The following is a 6,415-nucleotide window of genomic DNA, read 5'->3' on the forward strand; positions in this document are numbered from 1 at the left end:
TGATTTAACTAGTGTCACTGTGATGGTGCTAAAACTACCAGCAAATGTTCGAAAAAGCATGCGTCCATTTATATCTGAAGTACATCTAAAATGTACTTTTTTCAATTTTTTCAAATTGAAATAGGAAATTTGTATTACATAATGTTTAATACATTTCAAGCTTTTATTTCTGTTACTGTAACTGATGGAGCTTATTGTTAACAAAAACTGAAGAAAACTGAAGAAAACTGAAGTCTCGATTAAGGTCAATAAAACAAATTTAATATCATTTTTAACCATTCATTTAACAGGAACAGATACCACAGCTGATCTGACAGCTGGCCGTCCAACACAAATCAACTGGACCAAAGAACTGTCACTATCAAGCCCACTTGCAGTTCCAGGACAACTGTAGATGAGCATATTGATAAAAAGTTGAGTGGAAGAAAAAATCTGGCTCAAAAAAAGCACAGAGTTGAAAGAATGTCAAGAAAAATCATTTCAAGAGTTCAGGGTAGATTTACAAGGCATAGACTGTACCAGGTAGTATACTGTATATTGAGCTCAACAACAGGCCAACATAATTTAGTGATTCTCACGTTCTGTTTGATCCTTTTTTTTTCTTGTGGGTTGTTTGTGTTCATAGTGTATCCATATTGTGTTCATTTTTATGTGTTCATTATTGTCCAGAGCAGAAGTCTGCAACCTGCAGCAAGAGGCTTTTTTCAAAAACGGCTTTTAATAACTTTGGTCGAAAAACATTTAACAACAAGTCCACGTTTTAACAGCTTCTCAGTTTTATTAAGGAGTAATTTGACCCAATTTTCACTACAGAGCGATGCTAAAATTAACTGCAATATAATTTAATTTCAGTTTTCTTTTTATTAGGTTGGAAAATTTGTTTTTTGTTTAGTCTTTTTGGCACAGTATTCTAAAAATATATATCAACCTGCTGTATATGAAAATGCTAAAGTGTGTTTTTCTTTATTTTAATATGTAAAAACAGAAATTTTATGGTGTTTCCTTCAAAATAATATGTTCCAGGCTCTGAGTTTTACTTGGCTTCTCTGAGGACAAACAATGGCTCTTTGGACTGTAAAAGTTGCAGACCCCTGATCTATAAATCACTTTAACGGGTCATTGTTGATGTTTTGTTTGTTAGTATTATTCTTGTCTTCTGTACCTTGTGCATTTAAATTTACATTCCTTTGATTGGAGGAGTCAAAGGAATCTGAAAGGGTATTTATTAATATCCTTTCATCTTCCTGCTTTCCCTCAGCCTGCCAGCTTTGCCTCCTGTCACAGCTGCACCTTCTTACTCTCCTCAGTAATCATTGATTTCACATTTCCATGGGAATGTTTATGTTTCAGTAAGTTTGTGGCTTACCAGAGAACAGCACAATAAACCACAAATGTTTCTTAAGGAATTCAGCTTCTGCTTTCTTCTTCTTCTAATTGGTTGCAGAAACACTCAACTAACTCTCAGGTCTTACACCTGATTCACTTGTGTGGCAGAAAACAGTGGGAAGGACGTGGCTTTACCAGGAAATCTTGTTTGCAGTTGCAAAGGTGCTGGTCTGAACGTCGTCATCTGTTCGTTTCTTCTTTGGAGCAACTCTTAACTTTCCAAGCATGATCAGCTGATGAGGCGATGCTTCAGGGATTCCGGTTTGTGAACTTGGACGTGATTTCCACACTGAGCTGTTAAACCAGAGGCTTCGTCTCTACATGCTGTTTGGCATGAAATGAAATCATAAAAAATAATGTTAGGAAGCAGTTCAAAATGCCTTTCATCACTCTCTGCGTCAGCAATGTGGTAGACGTCAAAATTTCATTCTATCTGCCGGCTCCTGCTTCTCAGTGTTGAACGCTGACGTGTCGTTTTTCAGGAAGCAAAACTCCGTAACTGAAAGAGTACTTTTAGAATTTGCAACAAATGAGCTTTCAACCATAAAAGATGAATCATTCTTGTGTTTTTTAGGTTTTTCCATTAGAAAGTCTGGAGGTGGTGCATGACTGTCCGAGTTTCCACAGTGATGACACCAGTTAACTTTAAAACCCCTTAGAAATAGAAACCCTGCAGTTTTACACGAAATTCAACAGAACAAAAAGGACTTGTTTGATGAATGTGGAAATTACTAAACAAGATCCTGATGAAATTTAATAGGCGTGCGTCGTAAGCTTATACTCATTCAGGTCATTGTTAGAGAATGCAGAAGATATCGGCATGTTGAGGTCACCGAGTCCAGATGCCACATTACAACCAGATGTTTGGGAGGCAGGCCGAGATAAACGTGTGGAGCTGAGCAGCGCTAATTGATTTTAACTAAACTCATGTGGTCTGGTCATATGAGACAGAATGAGAATAAAAATAAAAATAAAATACTGTTGAGTATGACGGAGGATCTGTAATGCTGTGGGTCTGTTTCTCTTCAAAAGACCATTGAAACATTGTTAGAAAGCATTCCATCGCAAACTCTAAATACTTGAACATAGTAAAATCTGGGTAAAAAAAACAACAACAAAAAAACTGTGTAACTGCTGCTTCTTTCAGTAGCATAATAATGCACAACATCTGGCCAAATGGATGACCAGAAGAGAGAGAGAGTTCCTGGATGATGAAAAACGCAGTAAAGCAACGACGGCAGGAGAGTCAATCAGTATCATGCTGCCGATGTAAATTTTAAGAAAATTAATATGTTTTTTTAACGTAGGATTTTTTTTTCAGCCACAGAATGAATTTAAGGTTGTTCTTTTCTCATTTTCTTCAGTATGATATAAAATATGAATTAGTACATCATTATTATGTGCCAGAAAGACGCTATTTAAGAGTTGGGGTACTTTGTCAATTTCCCAAATATAAGTAATTTATTTTGTTCAATTATAAATAAGCAGCAGCACAAATGTAATCAGCAGATTTTGTTTTCACCTTGGACAACTTAAAGTGCAAAATCTTCAAAACAAAAATGAGAGGAAGGACCCCTACTGGCCATTCAGGAGTATTACAGAAATCTGAAAGGTTTTTATTATTATTATTATTATTATTATTAGTTAGGAAAATATAGGCCTTCAGCTTAAAAACAACACTCATATAGAATATTTATTTTTTAAAATGAAGAATACATGTACTTGTTCTGCATTCATTAGCAGAAATATATCTATTTTTTTGAAGAAAGACAAATAAAGTACGATATAAAAACTTCAGTAAAACTGTTACTTTAGCGACAATTGCTCATTACTTTCTCTGACTTAAAAATTGACACGTTTTCTTGGTATTTTATCAACTGACTTGTTAAAATGCCAAATGAACCTAAGAACAAATCAGTGGCATTTCAAACAGGAGACAATGCTTCATGTTGAGTCCAACGTTTCAAACTCCACCAGCTACATTTTTAATCATGTTTCGCATTTTAAACTTTAATCTGCACCAACAGTTGACACATATAATTAATTGTGTACGGCAACAGAAGTTTCTTCCAAGTAGAGGAGGAAAGTGTAGAGCAGCAGAGGAACAACTGTTGAACTTTAAAGACACAGGCTTCATAGATGCTGATTTGATATGTTTGCTGTAAACTCCGTTTTCTGGGCTCCTTGTTCCTTACTTGTGAGTTGCGTACAATAACCGCCTGTGTGTACATAAAGAGCTCTGCTTGCAGGAGCCGATGCACTGAGGCGTGCTCTCCACGAGTCGATAGGATTGGACGCCCGGGTGTGAAACACTGAGAGGAACCAGAAGTTGAGGAAGGAATTAATGCCTGAATGAGCTCAGCCATGTTACTGTGGTGGTAATGAGCAGATTATACATCTGAACGCACATTCACCATGCATCTGAAGCACAGCAGAAGTTTGAATTAGTCTTTGGAAAAAGGTTTAAGTCCTTCCTGAAAACAATGAGAGCGCTTCACTTATTCATGTTCTGAGTTGCAGCCTTATTTCCAAAGGGATTGCACTGAATTATACAAGAAAAAAATCTGATAATTTAGTCATGTTATTAAAGACAAAAAACAAAAAATCTCACGTTATACATATTGTATGTTTTCACAGCCCTTGACAATGGATTAAAACACTAAAACTTGAGCTACAGTTAGGGCCAGAAATATTTGGACAGTGACACAGGTTTTGTTATTTTAGCTGTTGACAAAAATATGTTCAGAAATACAATTTATATTTAATATGGGCTGAAAGTGCACACTCCCAGCTGCAATATGAGAGTTTCCACATCCAAATCGGAGAAAGGGTTTAGGAATCATAGCTCTGTAATGCAGAGCCTCCTCTTTTTCAAGGGACCAAAAGTAATTGGACAATGGACTCTAAAGGCTGCAAGTAACTCAAAAGGCCTTTCCCTCGTTAACCTGTAATCAAGTAAGTAGTTAAAAGGTCTGGGGTTGTTTCCAGGTGTGTGGTTTTGCATTTGGAAGCTGTTGCTGTGACCAGACAACATGCGGTCAAAGGAGCTCTCAATTGAGGTGAAGCAGAACATCCTGAGGCTGAAAAAAAGGAAAAAATCCATCAGAGAGATAGCAGACATGCTTGGAGTAGCAAAATCAACAGTCTGGTACATTCTGAGGAAAAAGGAATTGACTGGTGAGCTTGGGAACTCAAAAAGGCCTGGGCGTCCACGGAAGACAACACTGGTGGATGATCGCCGCATCCTTTCTTTGGTGAAGAAGAACCCGTTCACAACATCAACTGAGGTCCAGAACACTCTCAGGGAAGTAGGTGTATCTGTCTCTAAGTCAACAGTAAAGAGAAGACTCCATGAAAGCAAATACAAAGGGTTCACATGTAGATGCAAACCATTCATCAATTCCAAAAATAGACAGGCCAGAGTTAAATTTGCCCAAAAACACCTCAAGAAGCCAGCCCAGTTCTGGAAAAGTATTCTATGGACAGATGAGACAAAGATCAACCTGTACCAGAATGATGGGAAGAAAAGTTTGGAGAAGAAAGGGAACGGCACATGATCCAAGGCACACCACATCCTCTGTAAAACATGGTGGAGGCAACGTGATGGCATGGGCATGCATGGCTTTCAATGGCACTGGGTCACTTGTGTTTATTGATGACATAACAGCAGACAAGAGAGCCGGATGAATTCTGAAGTGTACCGGGATATACTGTCAGCCCAGATTCAGCAAATGCTGCAAAGTTGATCGGACGGCGCTTCACAGTACAGATGGATAATGACCCCAAGCATACAGCCAAAGCTACCCAGGAGTTCATGAGAGCAAAAAGGTGGAATATTCTGCAATGGCCAAGTCAATCACCAGATCTCAACCCAATTGAGCATGCATTTCACTTGCTCAAATCCAGACTTCAGACGGAAAGACCCACTAACAAGCAAGACCTGAAGGCTGCGGCTGTAAAGGCCTGGCAAAGCATTAAGAAGGAGGAAACCCAGCGTTTGGTGATGTCCATGGGTTCCAGACTTAAGGCAGTGATTGCCTCCAAAGGATTCACAAACAAAATATTGAGAAAAACTTTTTTGTTTGGGTTATGTTTATATGTCCAATTACTTTTGAGCTCCTAAAATGTGGAGTGTTTGTAAACAAATGTGTACAATTCCTACATTTTCTATCAGATATTTTTGTTCAACCCTTTAAATTAAACGTTAAATCTGCACTTGAATTCTGTTGTAGAGGTTCATTTCAAATCCAATGCGGTGGCATGCAGAGCCCAACTCACGAAAATTGTGTTACTGTCCAAATATTTCTGGCCCTAACTGTACGTCCACTGATTCAAACTTGACTGGAGCCCACACATTCAGGTGGCTGGGCATGATGTGGAAAAGACTCACCTCTAGTTTTCTGTCGTCCTCGCAGAGAACCAACACTGCAGTGTGGAAAGAGGAGAATTTTCCAGAAGAACAACCATTTCTGCACCAATTCACCGATTAAGCCTGAATCGCAGAGTAGTCAGACGGAAGCTCCCGTCCCAGTGGATGACCTGGAGGCTTTCAAAGAGAAACTAAACCGCCTGGTTTGATGAATGGGAAACTCAACTCTTTGGTCTGGATGCCAAGCTTCATGGCATGTCTGGAGGAAACCAGACAAGATCCAACATGCTTTCGCGGTAGAGCCCAAAACTTTAACCCTTCAATGAACATTTCTGGTGATCTGAAACTTACAGGACAGGTTCTGGAAAGAACAGGTGGGATGATCGACATTTGTGGCAAAGACGAGGCTTTAACTGCTACCAAAGCAGCTTCAACAAAGAATTTTGTAAAGACTGTGGAAATGTATGTTTTTCTATGTTTTTGTTGGGTAAACATTTCAAAATTTGAAACTGTTCCACTTCCACATTATGTGCATTATTTTGTGCAGAATTTAGAAAAGAGAGCTACATTCAAATCAAACATTTTTTTAGCGTTACATCATCTCACAAGGTTATTCCTTCATCAAAACATACCCAGAAAGTTGTGTGCTTCAGAAATTCT

This window comes from Poeciliopsis prolifica, unplaced genomic scaffold, assembly GCF_027474105.1.
Source record: "Poeciliopsis prolifica strain line A6 unplaced genomic scaffold, Auburn_PproV2 SCAFFOLD009, whole genome shotgun sequence".
Classification (NCBI taxonomy): domain Eukaryota; kingdom Metazoa; phylum Chordata; class Actinopteri; order Cyprinodontiformes; family Poeciliidae; genus Poeciliopsis; species Poeciliopsis prolifica.